The 21,824-nt window shown below is 39.7% G+C and overlaps 1 protein-coding gene and 1 pseudogene across 3 annotated transcripts in view; one reads left to right on the top strand and one right to left on the bottom strand.

Moving 5' to 3' along the window:
• Positions 1-21,824, bottom strand: part of BMPR1A (bone morphogenetic protein receptor type 1A) — a 138,144-nt gene that overhangs the window by 53,650 nt on the left and 62,670 nt on the right. Inside the window, exons 2-3 of one of the 2 annotated variants that reach the window (XM_081074672.1) lie at positions 15,782-15,896; positions 3,206-3,289 (exon numbers count right to left, since the gene is read on the bottom strand). The gene's annotated coding sequence lies outside the window, so the exon portion shown is untranslated. The remainder of the gene's footprint in view (positions 1-3,205; positions 3,290-15,781; positions 15,897-21,824) is intronic. The other variant, XM_081074671.1, reaches the window with a different exon arrangement.
• Positions 6,828-21,824, top strand: part of LOC308508572 (large ribosomal subunit protein eL36-like) — a 48,839-nt pseudogene continuing 33,842 nt past the window's right edge. Inside the window, exon 1 of the transcript in view lies at positions 6,828-6,971. The product of the transcript in view is annotated as a large ribosomal subunit protein eL36-like (transcript). The remainder of the gene's footprint in view (positions 6,972-21,824) is intronic.

The raw sequence follows: 21,824 nt of genomic DNA, 5'->3' as shown, positions 1-21,824 counted from the left end.
CTATTCAATCATGCCTACACAATGAAACTCCAATAAAAATTCTGTTTACCAGGGCTTGGATAAGCTCCCTTGTTAGTGAACATAGCGAGGTGCTGGCAAAATGACACATCCCGATTCCAGGGGAGAGGGCACGGAAGGTCCACCTTTGAAATCCTCCCAAACTTCACTCTCTGTATCTCTTTTATTTGGCTGGTCCCAATCTGTATCCTCTCTAATAAAAATATCATCATAAGTATACCTCTTTCTTGAGTTTTATGAGTCATTTTAGTGAATTGCCAAAGCTAAGTATTGTTGTTAGAATCCTTTTAGACTCGCAGCCTGTTAGAAGTGTGAGTGGCCCCCAAACTTGTGATTGGCATCTCAAATGACGGCAGTTTTGTTGGGGACTGTGCCCTTATACCTGTGGAATCTGACGCTAACTCTGGATAGGTAATGTCAGAATTGTATTGCAGTATTGTAGGCATGATAATGTTTAAATACACTACTGGATTTGTTTTGCTAATGTTTTGGATATTCATAAGTAAGACTGGCCTGTAATTTTTTCTCATATTACCCATGTCTGCTTTCGTATCAAGGTTACCCAGCCACATATAATAAGCTAAAGGACTTTCCTTATTTTGCTATTCTCTGGATCAGCGGGTGAATGTGAACATATCTACCACCTGCATAGTTTGACAGAACTCACCTTCAAAATCATATGGGCTTATCTGTGAGTATATGGGAGGGGGCAGATCTTACACTGCAAATTAAATTTGTGTAATAGTTATCTGTTTATTCAAAATCAATTTTATTGTTTTTTTTAAGAAAAGTAATTTTATTTGAGTTGTAAAATTTATTGGCATGAAATTATTCAAGATATTCTCCTATTAAAAAAAAAGTCTCACCTATATCTGAGGTTATGTCCCCCTTTACATTTCTAATACTATTTGTGCTTTCTGGGTTTTCCTTGATCAATCATTCAAATGGTTTTTCTTTATTTTATCTCAGCCTTTTCAAGAAACCAACTTTTGGCTGTATTAATCTTTCCTGTTGAATCTTTAATCAATTTTTTCCCATTAATTTCAAACGCCAATTCTATCTCTTATTAGCTAGAAGCTTGGGTAAGTTTCTCTCTGTGCCTTAGTTTTCTTATCTGTAAAGTGGGAAAAACAACAGCACCTATCTTACAGGGTTTGTGTAAAGGTTAAATGAGAAAAACCTTGTAAAGTACATGGAACAGTGCTTGGCACAGAACAAGTGCTCTACAAGTGTTAGCTTTATCTTTATCATCTGCTTTACTTCACTTGAATTTATTCTGTTGTTTTTTTTCTGATTTAAATTATATTCTTAACTTATTGATATTTAACTTTTATTTTTAAATATGAGTACATAAGCCTTCATTGTGTCACACAAGTTTCAATATATCCTAATTTTCCTTACTACTTACTTCTAGGTGGTTTCTGATTTGTATTATCATTTTATTTTTGACCAGTGGGATTTATTGAAGTTATGTTTTTAAATTTCCAAATGTGGGTTTGTGTATATGTTTGCTATTCATTTTTAACTTATGTGTATTTGTTGACAGAAAATATGGTTGATATAATTATTTGAAATGCATTAGAACTTGCTGTACAGACTGGTTATGGTCACTTTTAATAAAATGCTGATTTCTAAAGCCAAACCTAACTTCTAAAACCAAATGACCTTTTCATGCTCTCTGCTTAGAAAACCCTCTAAATAGTCTCATCTTATAGGATGGAATCCGCGAGACGTAAGAAGCAGTGTTCCGATCTGGCTGCTGCTGGGCTAATACCATCCTCCCACGGCTCCACACCTTCACAGTGATCCAACTATGCAGAAATCACGGGGGCCTCTCTGTCTTCACAGGCATTCCCTTTTTGACTTCCATTCCTGTGCACATCCCTCGTGTTCTTCCCTCTGTTTTTCACCAGGTTAACTATAATTCATTTTTCAAGACCTGATCTGGGAATAGTCTTTGCAAGCAATCAATTTCTGACCCCCACTGATCAGGCCAAGCAAGGTGTCCCATCTCTGTACTTCCAATGTCCCCAGAACGTGCACCATAACTGCTTCACAGTTCTTCACTAATATCATTCAAAAACTATTTATTAATTCCTTGGTGTATGCCGCAAACTGATTATACAATAGTAAATATGAAAGGCATGATTCTTCCGCTTACAAGGCTTAGACAGGCAATTTTTTCACTTATCTTGTAGCACTGCACTCTCCATTTTCTAGCACATTACTAAGCAACACAATAAATGTTTACTAAATGAATGAAAGGAATAAAAAATAATATTAATATCTTGTTAAAGGAAACACAACTGGGGAGTTAAAGCAACTATAAAACCACATAGTATACACTTAATAGTTCTTTTAAGTACACTGACGCATAAAAGGGCATCTCCCAAACATTACCGTTACTGCCAGTCACTCCTGACCCCAATGTCTATCTCAGTCCCAGCTCAATGTCTATCTCTAGTCATGAAAACCTCTCTAGTGATTTCTACAAGCCAGAAGAAAGAAATTTAGATGTGAGTCATAAAATGAGGAACCTTAGTATACTCAAAAGCCCTCTTCCCAAAACGTATCTGGCTTATTCCGTATTTTGAATGACTTTAGCTCTAAGTTTATTAGCTTTTTTCTTAAAATATTGTTACTTTTTTATGAAATAAGAAATCTAATATGTTCTACATACTTTACATACATTAACTCATTTAATCTTCACCCTAACTTTATGAGGCAAGTATTCTCATTATGTACAATTTTATAATAAATCTGAAAATCAAGAAGTATTACGTGACTTTTTAGAAAGATATTAAAAAAACAAAATTAATTCAACAGGGAGTATAAGACATAAACAGCGCAATAACCTGACTATGAAGCAGAGGTCAATGAAATGGAAATGAGCTGAAGAGGAAGGTGGTGGGAAAGCAGTGGGCGGAAGGGCACTGAAGGAGGAATTAAGACTTTGGTGTATACTGTTCAAAATTTTATATAGGAACCTATTCATGTTTTACTTATGTCATATTTTAAAAATTAAAAAGTTGGTCTAAAAAGAGACTATCAGACTTCCCCTAACTCCTAGCCCACAAAGGATGGATGAAGGGAGAGGGAGGAAAGAAAGAAAGGAAGAAAAGCTAGGAAGCAGAGGGAGTTCAGAGGAATTAGAATTTTTATCTGGGAGACATAAATTGGAAATTACCTTACAAACAGTTGAAAATATAAGATGGTCGAGCAGGAGAGAAGTATCAGGATGGAGGATAAAGATGTGAATTGAAATGTCACCCTGGAATATGAAAAGATGCTACCATAAATCTTGTGGCATGCTCACCCCACAGTATCATACACAGTTGCAATAACACAGAAAAACAACCTGCATCTAAAAGCATCCAAACTGGAGAATGATCAAGTAAGCCAGCCAGGAGCATATCTACCAAACTTTAATTAAGAAAAGAGTCACGTTATCTTAGTTATAAGGAGGCAGTCTGGGTTGAAGAGAATGGGAATGAACTTTCTCTGTCGCCCTTTGGGAAGGAGCATAATAACAAAGAGCTGAGGACACAGCCTGTAGGACGTTTCTGAGAGCACGAGTTCTAGGTTTCCCTACAGAATAGAGGAGGTATGGGACTAAATTTTCAGTGGGGTCCAAGAAGAGACCAATAGCAAAGACACAGCTCAGCATTTCCTCAAGCCTGGAGCTATACTGCTTTGCTGCGACCCAGGGCCTCAAGAGGCTGCTAAGATCTAACAGATTGCAGCAGACGTGGCGACAACCCACAACGCTAAAGGATCTTGGGAGTGCCTGAAAGCACTGAGGACTCTTCCCAGGGCGTTAAGGGACAGGTCACAATCTGTCGGCTCCTTTGTTATCAGTCCACAAGATAGAAAACATTCTGCCTTCCATGCCTGCTGGTTTGCCACTGAACAACAAATGCCTACAGCCAGAACTAAGCGAGTGCTTAGGAAACCCAAAACCCCTAGGAATGGGTGTGAAAATATACAATTCATTTAAAGGGAACTCAGCAACTGTAGTGAAGGCTAAGGTTAAAATCAGAACAGGTGACTTCTATTTAAGCAGAACTAACAAACAAGTTTGGGTGACAGTGGATACCCAGGACGCCCAGATGACATCAGTCATACCAGTGAAGGAGAAGAAACTCATGGATGTCAAAACAAAGGAGCTGCCAAACCGGACAGTGATGTGAATCTCACACCCAAAGGCACTGATGGATGGTTTCAAAGAGATTACTACCAGTATGACAACAAGTACGTCACTGTGAAGATACGAAGCATTCCTGGGGTTTCCATGGTGCTGGCAACTGACATGCTTTTCAACTTCTGCTTTTCTTACAAGGAATGCAAACATGAAGGCTACACCAGAGCGACTGCCCAGGGCCCTGCGTGAAGGATGCACTCTGATTCCTCACCAGGACCTCCTGTGCCCGGCACCTTTCCTCAAAGAACTCAAAGCTTTGCTGAATCCTTTTATACACTAATTGGGAATTAACACCTAATGAAAGATGGCTGGTACATTAAAAAAATTAAATGTTTTTTGAAAAGATGAGACTGAGTGATTCAGAAGACTTCCAGTTTTAGATTAGGGCCCAGGAGAGAAGAGGTCTTCAGCAGACCAAGCACCAATGCAGCTGCCCTGATGCCCAGACTCAATAGACTCAAAGGCATTAGAGACATCTGTGATGGACAGAGACGCTGTGCAGATTCTCTGGCAAATCCCAGTAGGAGAGCTGCCGCACAGACCTCCACAGTGTCTGAAGCGAGGGCACGGCTTCTATCACACTGTATGAAAGCATAGCTCCCAGCGTGACACTGGGCCCTAGCACAGAACCCAACCATGGAACATCAAGGGTTTTGTGACCAGAGCTACCCATCACGGTCCGAGTCACAAGGTCAGGCGGGGCAGCAATCCATTGAATGACGGAAATGGTGTGTTTGCAATAGGACCTACGCAGGTCCAGAGGACACTAATAAACTAGAGGTGGCCCAGAACCTCACGTCACCTACCCCTATCACACTGATGTCTTTACTTCTCCTCACACAATGACTTTATGGTAGGTTTCCCATGATCGATGACAGAAAAAGAAAAACTTGGGCCTGGTTAACAGATCCAAGTAAAAAATGGACTGTTACTGCCCTACAGCCCTACGTGGATGGCTCTGAAAGACAATGAGGAAGGGGAAATTCTCTCGGTGGGTATGGTGAGGGGAGAAGAGACCAGAGAAGACAAAACATGGACTGCTTGGGAGTGGCAAATGGTATGGCTGATTGATTGGGGATGGGGGTGAAGGAGCAAAATTAGAAAATAAGAGACAAGGACTCTGAAGAACAGCCATGGCAATTGCACAAAGGGCCAAACTTCATGTCTTATTTTAGTGTCCATCACAAAGCACCAACAGAAGAGGCATTCAATTACATCCCAACTACAGATGGAATGAGTTAGTGCACGTCAGCTGGTTTCTGCTCTCAGCTACGTCAATGCGTGACCAACAGGGCCGTGACTAGAGAAGCCAGTGACAGAGGAAGGCTGTACACAGGACAACAGCAGGGGCTCCTTCTGTGAAGGTGACCTAATTACTGCTACTGTGGAATGCCAATGGACATGTGTGAGTGCAGAACCGACACTCCAAATGTGGGTCTGCCTTCCCACCACAGTGCACAGCACCGCCAGCACCACCATCCCAAGGTTATAGAGTATCTCAAGGGGAACATCAAGGATGGTCTCAGGAGACTACAGCTTGTTCCACTAACCCTCCTGTATTAGAGATTTCTTTTAGCGATTATACCAGCTACCGCTTTGAAGGATCAGTGACAATAGGCTTAATGAGACGAGGTAATCTAAGTAATAAAATGTGTGGACTACTAGCACAGACACTCGTGGTACCCTGCCACACATCCCCTCATTACGGCTACCTTTTCTCATTGCAGCCACAGTGGACAGTTCCATGCACTGTCCAACAGCATCTGCCATCCATTGTGAGCCAAAGGACTGCTCTGCTTTGCTACTCAGGGTTTTCTCTAAAGCTAAAGCCTGCTCAGCAGTATGTAGGTACAACCACACAAAGGCTAGAGTTAAAGCTACAGGAGCAATCCTCAATTAACAAAAGGTGAAAGTCAGTGGATAAATGTCCCAAATGTCCTTTGGTGGGACAATACTGAGGTCCATTCAGGGGGTCCCCAGGGTGATTGAACCTCAGTTGCCCATAGTGATAACTAGCTCATTAATGGATTTTATGTCAATTTACTCTTCTTTGTCATATTTTCCCCATTCTCTCATTTCTGCTTCTTTGGGTCACCTCCCAAATGAATTACTCAGCCATAAGGCCTTCTCTGAAGCTCTGCTTTCAAAGGAACCCAAACTAAAAAGGAGTGCAGTCAAGACTCAAATGGAAGCAACTTGGCTCTGCTGTCTGTGCTTTTAACAAGAGTATGTCGTTGCTTTTTAAAGTAGTAGTATGTGGGATAAAACATAAGTCAGAAGCAATGAACAAGTGTACACACAACAACATGGAGAGATCTTAACTTTCCAGTGTGAAAGAAAACAATGAAAATAAAGGGAGAAGAATATTTGTTGCTACAACCTAATTAACCTAATGAGGTTTTTGCTAAAACCTAATTAAATCAATGGAACACATACACATACACCAATAACACTGTATGCTCCATAAGAATACATTCACTAAAAAATATACAGCAAACAAATTAGAATGGTTTCCTATGGCAGCGGGAGCGGAAAATGAGTGGAGATAAAAACTAATGGAGACAGATGAGGTGGGCGAGAGCAATGACGGAGGGATCCTGAGGCGACCATGACGAAATTAACACTTTGGGCACTGGCGCTCCTGAGCTCCGCCCGGGTAGCCCTGATCAAGGGAGCCCTGGGCCTGGAGCTGTCATGTCCGGAGGTCCTGTGGCCACTGCCCGCCTACATGCTAGTGTCCGCTGGCTGCTATGTACTGTGGGCTATCATGTGGCCACTTTTCATGGCTGCGTGGATGCAGCCCGCGAGTTGCAGAGCCACATACAGGAGGCCTGAACGACTTAGGTGGCAGGGGGATTTGCTTCCGACACCCTAACCCCATTCGCGCTGTGACAGCCCTCCCTTCCATGCCCCACTAAAGAGCAAATTTACTTTCTAAAAAAAATAAATAAATAACGGAGACAAAATAAATCAAAGAGGGGCCTCATAAAGAACAAAGAAAGTAATTTTACTGCCATAAACTGAACGTCGGCTTAATTCAAGTTTCTGAATCATAGTTCAAGACAGAAAACAAAGGGAAGATATTGTTACTACCTTAAATGGAAGAGTCAATATTACTTGTCATAGCGGTTATAAAAATAAACACATACTATGCAATTTTAAAAGAATTCATCAGTGTACCACCTAAACTCACTCTGAATACTAACAGTAGTACACACTCCACCCTTTGGGAAACGTAGTGGCTATTCTGAGATAAGAATGATAGCAGGGATGTTAAATACACATGTACACACATATATGAATATATATACATATATGTGCACATATATGTATATATGTATACATATATATATACACACAAACACACTATTTAAGAGCTAAACATGAACAGAAGAGTATTCTTTAAAAAGTGCTCTTCTAAAAAAACCGAGAGTGGTTAGATGGGTGTGTGGGAGGGGGTTGGGGATAAGGGGAAAGGTGAAGGGATTTGGAAGCAGCTGGTAACCACAAGATGGCCTCAGGGTTTTTCTTTTGAAAATTAATTTGGGGAAGGTATTCTATAATGTTGTAAAGATTTTGTTGGGTATCCGATGGACATGCGTCCTATTTTGGAGACCATCTCAGGGATACTGTGGATACCTGATCATGGCATTGTACATCAGAAGCTAAACATTAATGAATGCCAACTATAATTTTATATATATAATGTGATGGTTCAGTGTGAGGTCGGAGGGATAGTGGATGGGGGGAGGGGGGTTCACAGTATGAGGGATATAAATGATGAACGTCTAAGTATTACCTTGTTTTGTACACCTGAAACTAATAAATAAATTAATTAATAAAAAAAAAAAAAAGTGCTCTTCTAGAAGAGGCAATACTTTGCTTTTGTCATAGTCTCTATTTCAATACGCTAAGGCTTGAAAAATAATGTACAAAAATATTTATTGTATGTAAACAAATTAAGAGACCAACAATACAGTAGAACATCAATTTTAATGTTTCTTTAAATGTAGAAAACTCAGATCCAATTGGATTTGAAGAATTACTTATGTTTGCTGTTAATGATGCCAACAGTATCCCTACTACCCAGATAAGAAATGTGGGCATAATCATCTCTTTCCAACATCTAGTCACAAATCAGGATTCCTTTTCCTTCACAATACCTAGTCTATTCAGTCTTCCTTTTCTAGTTCCACTCTTACCCCTCTGATTAAACTCTGATTACCTCATGCTTAACTACTGCTACAATTTTCTAAACTCCCTGACTCCTCACTCCATTTCTCTAATGATGTATGTTCATACATCACTGCTAAGAGTAATTTCCCTAAAATATAATTTCTTTATGTCACACTTCTTAGCCTCATCAAGACCTCTACCACACTCCTACGAAAACATTCATTTTCTATTAATCAGTTTTTCTGGAAATATCTTTTAGTTCTTTCTTTACCTATGCAAATTTTACTCATCTTTCAAAGCCCAGCTCAAATAACCCCTCCTATGTTCTATTTGTACTTCTCAGAGCTATGGAACACTGACTAGAAGTAATGTTTTATTCCTTTGGGATTCATCACTTTTACCTAGCAATGTTGGTTATCATTACACACACACACACACCCGCGCGCGCACACACACACACACACATCTCACTAACATGACTATAAACAGAGGATGGGGACCATGTTCTATTTCCCGATTCTTCCCCTGTAACTTGCTATTACATAGTCTAACAGGGACCAAAAAAAGTAGTATCTCGTAGAACAAAAATAAGTGCTCTGAGCTCTTAAACTAGGAAGGAACATATTCTTAGAATCAAAGGAACAGAGATCAGAAGGAACCTTAGGAATGAACTGGCACTTGAAATGGAGTTTTAAAAGTTTATAGTTCTTCCATAAGAGGGAAAAAAAAGAGGGTAAAGCATGCCAGGAGGAAACAATAACATAAATAGAGAGAAGAGAAAATACAGGACAATTTCAAATCATTGGCTGAAGAGTACTATATATATGAGGCATAAAAGAAGAAAATTAAACATTTGTTAAATAACCAATGCTTGGATTTTTGGTCAAGATGGCAGAAGACGTAAATTCTGAGCTCACCTCCTCTCAGCACTGCAACAATTACAACTAAATTATAGAACAACCATCACTGAGGATTGCCTGAAGTCTAGCTGAACTGAAGCCCTACAACTACAGACATACAAAAGAAGCTACCTTGAGACTAGTAGGAGGAATAAAGACACAGAACCGACTGGTCGCACAGCAGCATGTGACAATTAAAAATCAGGAGGGATATCAAAGCTGTGGAGGTCCCTCCCCCACCAGAGGACTGAGGGATCCCAGCCACAGACCAGGCTCCCCAGCCAGGGTTCCAGAGCCTGGGAGAGAAGTCTCTGTAACTTCTAGCTGTGAAAACCAGAGGAGATTGTGGCTGAGTGAGCTATTGAGCACATGCAGTTCCCAGAAATTCCTCTTGAAGGGCTTGTGAATGAACTTGCTCACTGATGGCCTCACTCACTCTGAGCTCCAGCGCTGGGGCAGCAGCTCTAAAGGTGCCAGGGGCATACAGGGAGGAACTGAGTTGTCTAGCTCAGGGTGAGGGCTGGAGGGGCCCCTTTCTCTCTGACAGAGGAACTCGCAGAAGCCATTGCTTTTTGTTGTGCCCTCCCCCTCCCTGCAAGCAGACGCAGGAGACACAACATCCCAGTCTCCATCAAACTGGCTATCACCTTTTGTCTGTCCCACCCTGATGACTCCCAGAGACCCTACCGCCAACTTTCAGACAAACCAAAGCCATTTCCAGTGGCTTTTCTGTATAAACAAGCCCTGACTCATGCTGCTGACTCCCATACCTCTGGCTGAGCTGCCCTAAGCCCAGCACTAGCAACAGCTGGTCTCGGTTCATGGTTTGGCCTCACGAGGCACCTCTAAGCCCAGCATGGACAGCGGCCATCTGTGGATTGCTATGCAGCTCATGCCAGATGGCCCTACACAGGGAACAGAGAGTGGCTAAACTTAGCCTGCAGTGGGGCCCCTCCCAGGAGGCCCTAAGGCTTTCATGACCTGTTGCCAGCTTCAGTCCCAGCTGGAGCATGACCCAGCTGCCTCTGGGGATGACACACCCAAAGGACACAGGGGGCAGACACCAGGTCCCCATTATAGCAAATTCTATTCTGTAGGGTCAGCCCCTGTACCACAGATCCTCCACTGTAGTCATAGCCAGTTCTCACAATCAGCCTGAGGGTCAATCCCTCCCATGGACCTGCAAACAGCAACTAAGGCTCAACTACAACAGAAGGGCACACACAACCTACACATGGGACACACCTGGAGCACCCAGCTCCAGTGACCAGGGAGAATGTACCATTGCACCCACAGGCCACTTTACTAAGACCAAGAGGCATAGCAGCCCTACCTAATACATAGAAGCAAACACAAGGGGCAGCCAAAATGGGGAGACAAAGAAATATGTGCCAAATAAAAGAACAGAACAAAGCTCCAGAAAAAGAACTACACAAAATGGAGACAAGCAGTCTACCAGATGCAGAGTTCAAAACACTGGTTATAAGGATGATCAGTGATCTCAGGGAGAACTTCAACAGAGAGATGAGAAACATAAAAATGAAGAGAGAAAACAAAAAAGAACCAGTCAGGAATAAAGAATGTAATAACTAAAATGAAGAATACATTAGAGACGATCAACAATAGATTAGATGAAGCTGATGATCGATGAGTGATTTAGAAGATAAGGTAGCAGAAAACAGGCAATCAGAACAGCAAAAAGAAAAAAGAATCCAAAAAAGGACAGTTTCAGGGGCCTTTGGGACAATATCAAGCTTATCAACATTAGCATCAAAGGGATACCAGAAGAAGAAGAGAAAGAGCAAGGAATTAAAAACCTATTTGAAGAAATAATGACGGAAAACTTCCCTAACTTCATGAAGGAAACAGATATAGATATACAAGGCCAGGAAGTGCAGAGTCCCGAACAAGAGGAACTCAAAGAGTTCACACCAAGAGGCCCACACCAAGACACATCATAATTAAAATGCCTAACGTTAAAGACAAAGAGAGACTCTTAAAAGCAGAAAGAGAAAGGCAGTTACCTACAAGGGAGCCCCCATAAGAATGTCAGCTGATTTCTCAACAGAAACTTTGCAGGCCGGAAGGGATTGGCAGGAAATATCCAAGGTGATGAAAAGTAAGGATGTACAACCAAGACTACTTTACCGAGCAAAGCTAGCATGTAGAATCGAAGGACAGATAAAGAGCTTGTCAGACAAGAAAAAGCTAAAGGAGTTTATCACCACCAAACCAGTATTACAAGAAATGTTAGAAGAAGGAAAATAAAGAAGATAAAAAATATAAAAACAAAATGGCAATAACTACGTATCCACAATTACTTTAAATGTAAATGGATTAAATGCTCCAATCAAAAGATAGGGGGGCTGAATGGATAAGGAAACAAGACTCTTACAAATGCTGCCTGCAAGAGACTCATTTCAGATCGAAAGGCACACAAACTGAAAGTAAAGGGATGGGAAAAAGATCTTTCATGAAAATGGGGGGAAAAAAAAAAAGCTGAATGGGAGAAGATTTTCGCAAACAGTTCCTCTGATAAGGGGCTAATATCCAAAATATACAAGGAACTCATGAAACTCAACAACAAAAAAACAAACAACCCAATTGAAAAATGGACAGAGGACCTGAAGAGACATTTCCCCAAAGAGGACATACAAATGGCAAATAGACATATGAAAAAATGCTCAACATCGCTAATCATCAGAGAAATGCAAATGAAAACCACAATGAGATATCACCTCACCCCAGTCAGAATGGCTTTCATCAACAAAACAAATAGTAACAAGTGTTGGAGAGGCTGTGGAGAAAAAGGAACCCTCATACACTGTTGGTGGGAATGCAGACTGGTGCAGCAGCTATGGAAGGCAGTGTGGAGGTTCCTCAAGAAATTACGAATAGAATTACCATATGACCCAGCAATCGCTCTCCTGGGTATCTACCCCAAAAATATAAAAGCATTTCTCTATAGAGACAAGTGTACGCCAATGTTCATTGCAGCTTTGTTTACGGTGGCCAAGACATGGAAACAACCAAAATGTCCTTCGATAGATGAATGGATAACGAAGTTGTGGTACATATACACAATGGAATACTATTCGGCGTTAAGGAAAGATGATATAGGAGCATTTGTGACAACATGGATGGATCTTGAGAGCATAATGCTAAGTGAAATAAGTCAGACAGAAAAAGCAGAGAACCCTATGATTTCACTGATATGTGGTATATAAACCAAAAAGAACAAGACAAACAAATTAGAAAGAAAAACTCATAGACACAGACAATAATTTAGTGGTTACCAGAGGGTAAGGGGGTGGGGGGTGGGTGATGAGGGTAAAGGGGATCAAATATATGGTGATGGAAGGAGAACTGACTCTGGGTGGTGAACACACAATGGGATTTATAGATGATGTAATACAGAATTGTACACCTGAAATCTATGTAAATTTACTAACAATTGTCACCCCAATAAATTTAATTAAAAAAAAAAAAGCTGAGGTAGCAATACTTATAGCAGACAAAATAGACTTTAAAACAAAGGCTACAACAAGAGACAAAAAAGAACCCAGTAATTTCTGTGGGATTTACCCAAGGAAACCCAAAATACTACTTCAAGGGGACGTGTGCATCCACGTGTTCATTGCAGAAATGTTTACAGTGGCCAACATGTGGAGGCAGCCTGGGTGTGCATCGATGGAAGGATGGATAAAGACGAGGTGATACATATATACAATGGAATATTGCTCAGCCATGGAAGGGAATGTGTTCTTGCCATCGCAGTGACATGGATGGACCTGGAGGGTGTTGTGCTGAGTGGACTATGTCAGATGGAGAAAGACAGATGCAATGTGATTTCACTTATATGTGGAATCTAACAAACAAAATAAACAAATAAAACAGAAATAAACTCATACATAGAACATGTTGATGGTTGCCAGACGGGAGGGAAGTTCAGTGGGTGGGTGAAAATGGGGAAGGGATTAAGAAGTACAAATTGAAAGGGAATGTAGGGAATTGCATAAGGAATACAGTCAATAATGTTATAATAACTATGTATGGTGTCAGATGAGTACTTGATTTATCAGGGTAATAGATGGGAGGGGGTAGAGAGAAAATGGTGAAGGGATTAAGAAGCACAAATTGGTAGTTACAAAATGGTCATGGGATGTAAAGTAAAGCACAGAGAATGTAGTCAATAATATGGTAATAATTATGGCATATTGTCAGCTGGGTACTAGATTAGTCAGGAGGATCACTTATTAAATTATATAAATGTCTAACCACTATGCTGTATACCTGAAATTAATATAAAATAATATTGAATGTCAAATAAATAAATATAAGAAAATAACCAATGTTTAAAGGTTTTTATAATTTTAGGTACTTTGATTGCTATCTTAATCAAGATCCTAATTAACTTTTGCTTGAAACAATTAAGAATATCCTAATTGTCTCTCTGCCTTTGATATCTCTCCCTTCCCAACTATCATTATATCACTGCCAGATTAATTTTAACAAAATAGAATTGTAATCCAAAATAGCTGTGTTAAATTTTTTCAAAGACAGCTAACTACTCACAAAATAAAATCTAAACACATAACCATGACATTCAACATCCTTCACAATCAAGATCTCTTCAAGCCTTGTCCCTCAAACTCTCTCTTATATCATGAATCCAAACCATACAAAATGATTTCTCTGGCTTTTGTACATTCTATACATTTCAAGCTTCTCATGCTTATGCTGGGCTCTGTGCATGAAATTCTCTTGCCTCCCAAATTCCCCTCAGCAACAACCTTCTACTCATCTTTTAAGACTCTACTCAAATGTCCTTTCCTATGTGAAGCCTCCCTGGTAATTCTCTCCGCGAACAATGTTGGTGGAACTATTCTAGATGATGCCAATACATGTTTTGAACTTCATATAGCACTTTCCAAATTGCACTTGAGTTAACTGTGTATAATCATCTCTAAACATATTCTTTGGAAGCAATGCAAGAAACGTTTTGTACTCGCAGTGCCTAACATGGTACCTGGCACAGAGATGTTTAGTGTGTAAAGGGAGAAAGAAAGGGATGGATGCAGGCAAAAGTGTCACTCACCCAACACTGTACTGTTGAGAGGCTTTCATATTAGAGGAGTTTGTTCTTACTTTGGCAGGCTGACAAAGAGGCACTGACAACACCTGCAGAATTATCTTTTAGAAAATTTAAGCTGGCAGCAACATGTAGAGGGCAATAGAGTGAGGACAGGAACAAAGATAGGAGTGTCTTGCAATATATTTCAGGTGAAATGTAATATAAAGGATCTGAACTTGGATGGTGATAGGGGGATTAGAAAAGAGATGATGAAAACATTCATGATACATTATAGAGGTAAAACTGATAGGACCTGATCTCTGACTAAGGGTAGGAAGGGAAATTCGAGAAATCAGAAGATTCAACACTGAGACTTTAAGTGTGAGTGACAAAGAGGTCCAGTAACAGAAGTGGGAATATTGGCTATGAAGCAAGCAGTTGAAAGTATGGGTCTGAAGCTTAGAGAAAGTGTCACAAATGAGATATAAGGTTGAGAAAGATCATTTTAGAGGTAACTGTTGAAATCATGAGATTAGAAAAACCAAAGGAAAAGAGAGAAGGAGAAAGAAAAGAAATCATGGAAGAGTAATTAAAGAAGTAGAATTAGAAGAGCACAGGGTTACAGAAACCAAGAGAATATCAAGAAAGGAAAAATGGGAACTACTGCAGTGATCAAAGAGTATGAAACCTAATAAAAGACAATTAGAAAGTCATGAGTATTTTTCAAAAGAGAAAATATAGCAGTTTGGCAAGGGAAGAAAGAAGATGCTATAAGGAAGCAGAAGCAGTGAACAAAGCCTACGATTTTGAGAGAAAAAAGTACAGACCACTTCATAAAAGTGTACGTCCTATCTATTTTTTTAAACTATAGCTCCCTGAAGAATTCAAACCTTTTACCTGATAATTTTAGTCTCTAAATGGGTTTGAAAATAATTAATGTGATTCCTATATTTGTATTGTCTTAGAATGGCTTTTTCTCCCCATCCCTCATCTTACTGCACTTCCTACTTCTTTAAATGAATTCTGTCTCCAAAGATCTATTATTCTAAGATCATTTTATTCTAAATTCTAAAAACTGGGAATGTTTCAGAATAATGTAAACATTCATTCTAATATAATCTTCCATTCTGAACTCTGCTTAGTCACCTTTAGAAAGAAGAACTAAATATATACATCATTTAATGTTCATTTTCTATAATTAGAGTACGGAAATAAATGAATACTTGTTACTCCTGAAGAGGTTCAACATTATTAGGAAAGATGAACATATTAGAATTACTTATGATTCATAAGGAATGTGATTAAAGAAACTGAAGTGAAATAAAGTTGTTAACAGTGATTTAGAACTACTTTCAATTGTTAAGAAGTAAGGATTTCCATATTATTCTATTTTCTTAAATGTCTTTCGCTTACCTCAGAGATGTGGCTAGATAAAACTGGACTTCCAATTTTCTCCACACAGCTTTGACCTATGCTTCCATCTCATGAATTCCAAGACAGTATTAAACTGATGCATATTTTCATAAATCTGTTTAAGGAAAAAAAAACTTATTTCAGACTGAAAGAACATTTATTTGGCAGAATAACACATGCAGAAAGAATACTAAAAATTTATCATGTGTAAAAACTATGCATTTTCAACATAAAGTCAATCAAAAGTAGCACAGTATCTTAGAAACCTATCAGCTTACCATTTTCCCAACCTGTGCCCAAACAAGTTTCCCATTTTGAGTATTTTCAACTTTACAAAGGTAATAGTAGCTCTGTGGAACAAATTACTCACACGTAAAATTTCTGTATTAGCTCAAGCTTTTGGAAAAAGAAAACACAAAATCACATCTCAAATTTAAAAAACAGGAACAGCTAGAAGCAGCACTAAAGTGTACAATTCTACAACATTCCGATTCCTACTCAGGCAAAACTATACTGAACACCCAGCTAGTATCCCTATTTTCACTTTTTATCACAAAGTTTTGATAAGCAGATTTAATGTCAGTCAAACTTCTACCTAGAATGTTAGGAATTGCGAGGGTCAAGAATGAACTGCACTGCTTGGTCTAAGTTCATGGGATAGGTTTCAACTACATTACCACGGTCATTAGTACCCTCCTGCATTAAGAGGCAATGTTTATAAATCTAAAAGTTGGAAACCATTAACAATTTTAGTTTACTTAAAGATCAGTATGCTGTTTACTTAGAGAGCTTAAAAATAATTTCTTCAACTGTGTATTTTAACTGAAACTTCAAATGGCAGAGTATTCTGTTTCAGATTTAAAAAGGAAAAAGTTTAAGCTCTATGAACATTACCTATGTCCTGTTGCAAGGTCAAAGTGCCTTTGTCTTCAAATACATTTAGAAGTATCATGTGTGTCACACTGAGGTTTAGTAGTCTTGACAATAATGATTAAATTCATATAAACTGGGGCAACCTGAAACGGTCTAGCATATCAGATAGCAGCCTTTCTTAAAATCAGGAGTCGCCACTCAGCAGACAGGCTGTCACAGGACCATGCTAAATCTTTCATGGTCCAACTAAAGATAGACTGACCCTGAAAGCAATTAGTAACGCTTTGTCTGCATTGAGGAGCCTTTAACAGGACCCTCAACGCACTAGTTACCTACAACTTAACCAGGTCCCTAACATTTTTCAGGGTACTCATACGACTATAATACTCAGACCACCACTCAGAGAAAGGAGGGAGAGAAGGGATGGAGAGTTGGTGCTTGGTTTTTTCTTTTTTTCTGAGACGCCCATCGTCTTAAAAATTTCCCTTATACTAACCAAAAGCTAAATACATTGTGTTTCCATTTTAGATACAGCATAAAGATTTTCTTCTAAAGCCATTCTTTGCAACAACTCCATTCTTCCCTAAAGGTATGTGTAGAAGGCAATCAGATTAACCTATTCTCATCAAAGTGACTATGTTTAAAAATACATGGCCTGATTCTAATTCTACCAGATAGTTCCAATAGATCAAATAATAAATAAAATTAATATGCAAACCACTTAACAACCATTGTTTATTACAGCACTATTTATTACAATACTGTTTTTCCTTGGCATGGAAAAAAAAGTTTCAAGCTGTAGGCTAAATCCAAAGTTAGTTAAAAAAAAATAAACAAAAGAATTTTCAAATACATCATTTTCAAAGTTTAAGACCCTGAATTATCTATATTCCCTCCAATATCTTACAGTGCAAATACATGACAAAACATAAACTTCAGAAAACCTTTTCTAAAGATTGAATTTAAGACTAAGAAAAACCAAGTAAATAAAAGACAATCAAAACAACAGCAAGTGATTCACAGTGAAGTTAAGTAGGGGTCAGCAAATCACTTTTTACATACTAGGAATTTTGTGAATAAAGTAAAGCTTTCCCTAACTTTGCAATATAGTACAACAGACCTATAAGTAGAGGTCTATAAATGCGTGTATGCATAGAAATAGGATTTACATAGGCAAAATGTTCCCAACAACTTTAATCACTTAACTTACATGGTAATTTACCACAAGGTGAAAGTTGTGCTTGCCTCCTTGCACGACCACATCAGAACAACGATCATGGAGAATCACCTGAAGCCTAGCTGAACTGAAGTCCTACCTCTAAGGACATACTGAAGAAGCCATCTGGAGACTGGTAGGAGGGGCAGAGACATGAAACAGGCTGGTTCCACATCCACCTCTGACTGTTAAAAATCAGGAGGGATACCTTGGCTGTGGAGGTCCACCTGGAGAAGTGAGGGGTCCCAGCCCCTCCCCAGCCCAAGGTTTCAGTGCTGGGGAGAGATGTCCCCTTAACTTCAGACTGTGAAAAACCAGTGGAGATTATAGCTGAGTGAGATGGAAGGCAGCTGGAATCCCAGGCATTCCTCTTAAAGGGCCTGCACATGGTCTTACTCGCTGATGAACTCACTTGCTCAGAGCTCCAATGCTGGAGTAGCAGCTTGAAAGGAGCCAGGGATATATGGGAAGGAATTAAATTATCTGCTGCAGGGCAAGGGCTGGAGGGGCAGCTTTTTCTTAGACAGAAATGCTGGAAGAATTAAGTGTTTCTTAGTTGAGCCCTTTGCCCTTCCCAGAGCACAGACACAGATGGGTGCCATACCAGAGTCTCCATCAACCTGGCTAACACCTGATGTCTGCCCCACCCAGGTGATTCCCAGACCCTGCCCCACCCATTTTTCAGGCCCATCTAAGCTGTTTCCAGTGGCTTTTGCAAAATAAGGGCCTGTTTTGGACTATGCTATGGACTTTCCTAAAATCTCTCAAGTTTCTCAAAACCTAAACAAGCAGCATCTCGCTTTGGCATGTCCCATACCTCTTGACGAGCAGCCCCAAGACTGGCACTAGCAGCAGCCAACCTTGGGCTTGTGGCTTGGCCACTTGGGGTACCTCCAAGTCCAGTGCAGTCACGGCCATCTCCAGATTGCTTTGTAGCTCATGTCGGGTGGCCCCAGGCAAGGCACAGGCTGAGGCTGAAGTGGGCCTGTGGCAGAGCCACTCCAAGGACTCTGTAGGGGCTGCCACACCCAGTGGCCAGCTTCAGACTGAGCCAGAGCACCACCCAGATGCCTTCAAGGGTGACACCCAAAGGGCAGTCTAGGCAGGCACCAGAGCACCACTAAAGAGAATCCAGTTCCATAGGGTCACCCCTGTACAACTACTACTGCACTGTAGTCACAGACAGTCCTCACAATCCATCAGCCTGAGGGTCAATCCCTCCCAATGACATGTGAACAGCAACCCAGGCTCAACTACAACAAGAGGGCACATACAATCCACAGAAGGGATATATCTGAGTACTTGGCTCAGGGGACCAGGGAGACTGCGCCACTAGGCCGCACAGGACACCTACTACATAAGGCCACTCTAGTAAAGATGGGAGAAATAGCTGCCCTACCTAATACACAGAAACAAATACAGGGAGGCAGCCAAAAAGGGGAGACAAAGGATCAAGTCTCAAATAAAAGAACAGAACAAAGCTCCAGAAAAAGAACCAAACAAAATGGAGACAAGTAGCATACCAGATGAAGAGTTCAAAACACTGCTTATAAGGAACTCAGTGATCGCAGGGAGAACTTCAACAGAGAGATAAGAAATATAAAAATGGAGATAGAAAACATAAAGAACCAGTCAGAAATAAAGAATACAATAAAGAGAATCTTCAGTAGATTAGATGAGCAGAGGATCGAAGCAGCGATTTAGAAGGTAGCAGAAAACAGCCAATTAGAACAGCAAAAAGAAAAAAGAATCAAAAAAAAATATGAGGAGAGATTCAGGGGCCTCTGGGACAACATCAAGCATGACAACATTAGCATCAAAGAGGTACCAGAAGGAGAAGACAAAGAGCAAGGAATTGAAAACCTATTTGAAGAAATAATGATGAAAAACTTCCTTAATCTGACAAAGGAAATAGACATACAAGCCCAGGAAGTGCAGGAGTCCCAAACAAGATGAACCCAAAGAGGCCCACATCAAGACACATCATAATTGACATGCGTCCTATTTGGGAGACCACCTCAGGGATACTGTGGATACCTGATCATGGCATTGTACACCAGAAGCTAAACATTAATGAATGCCAACTATAATTTTATATATATAATGTGATGGTTCAGTGTGAGGTCGGAGGGATAGTGGATGGGGGGAGGGGGGTTCACAGTGTGAGGGATATAAATGATGAACGTCTAAGTATTACCTTGTCTTGTATACCTGAAACTAATAAAAAAAAAAAAAAGACACATCATAATTAAAATGCCAAAGGTTAAAGACAAAGAGAGAATCTTAAAAGCAGAAAGAGAAAAGCAGTTGTTACCTGCAAGGGAGCCCCCATAAAAATGTCAGTTAATTTCTCAACAGAAACTTTGCAGGCCAGAAGGGATTGGCATGAAATATTCAAAATGATGAAAAGCAAGTAAGTACCTACAACCAAGATTATTCTACCCAGCAAAGCTATCATTTAGAATTGAGGGACAAAGCACTTCCCACAGAGGGTAAGCAGGGAGAGGGGTGGTAGAAGAGGGTAAACAGGGTCAAAACAATGGTGATGGAAGGAGAACTGAAGCTGGGTGGTGAACACACAATCTGATATATAGATTATACATTATAGAATTGTACACTTGAAACCTATGTAATTTGAATAATCAGTCACCCCAATATTTTTAATTTTTAAAAAAAGAACTCCCCAGAAAAGAAAAATCTAAAGGAGTTCACTACCACCAAACCAGTATAATAAAAAAATGTTAGAGGGACTTCTTTAAGACCAAAAAAATAACTAAATAAAAAGATGAAAACTATGAATAAAATGGCAATAACTACATATCTATTAAATGTAACTGGATCAAATGCTCCAATCAAAAGAAAGCATGGCTAAATGGATACGAATACAAGACCCTTACATATGTTGCCTTAAAGAGACTCACTTCAGATTGAAAGACACACACCACACTGAAAGTAATAATATGGAAAGTGTTTAATGAAACTAGAAACAAACAAAAAAGCTAGAGTAGCAATACTTACACCACACAAAACAGACTTTCAAATAAAGGCCATAGCAAGGGACAAAGGAGGATCTCACTTTTGGGTATCTACCCAAAGAACCCAAAATACTACTTCAAAGGGACATGTACATCCATATGTACATTGCAGCATTGTTTACAATGGCCAAGATGTGGAGACAGCCTGGGTGTCTGTTGACGGAAGAATGGACCAAGAGAATGTGCTACATATATATACCATATATACATAGCTCAGCCATGGAAGGGAATTGGTTCTTGCCATCTGTGGCAGTATGGATGGACCTAGAGGGTACGGTGCTGAGTGGAGTGTCAGACAGAGAAAGACAGACACAATGTGATTTCGCCTATATGTGGAACCTAGGGAACAAAATTAACAAACAAAACAGATAGATACAGAGAACATTATGATGGTTGCCACATGGGAGGGGTGTTGGAGGCAGGGTGAAAAAGGGGAAGGGATTAAAAAGTACAAATTGGTAGTTGCAAAATAGTCATGGGGATGTAAAGTAAAGCACAGGGAATATAATCAATAACATAATAACTATGTGATGCCAGGTGGGTACTAGACTCGTCAGGGGAATCACTTCTTAAATTATATAAACGTCTAACCACTATGCTGTACACCTGAAACTAATATAAAATAATATTGAATGTCAACTGTAATTGAAAAATTTTAGAAAGGGGAAAAAGGTGAAGGGGAATAAGAGGTTCAAATTTCCAAGTATAAAACAAGTCATGGGGATGTAATGTACAGCATGGGGAATATAGTCAATAATATTGTGATAGCATGGTACAGTGTCATGGTTGCTGGACTTATCATGGTGATCACTTCCTTAGGTATATAAATGTTGAATAACTATGGTGTACACCTGAAACCAATACATTTTAATAAAAATCTTTGTTTTAAATTTATCACAAGATTCTAGCACTACAAATG

Source organism: Rhinolophus hipposideros (assembly GCF_964194185.1).
Source record: "Rhinolophus hipposideros genome assembly, chromosome: 15".
Taxonomy (NCBI): domain Eukaryota; kingdom Metazoa; phylum Chordata; class Mammalia; order Chiroptera; family Rhinolophidae; genus Rhinolophus; species Rhinolophus hipposideros.
This window is presented reverse-complemented; position numbering and strand designations above follow the sequence as displayed.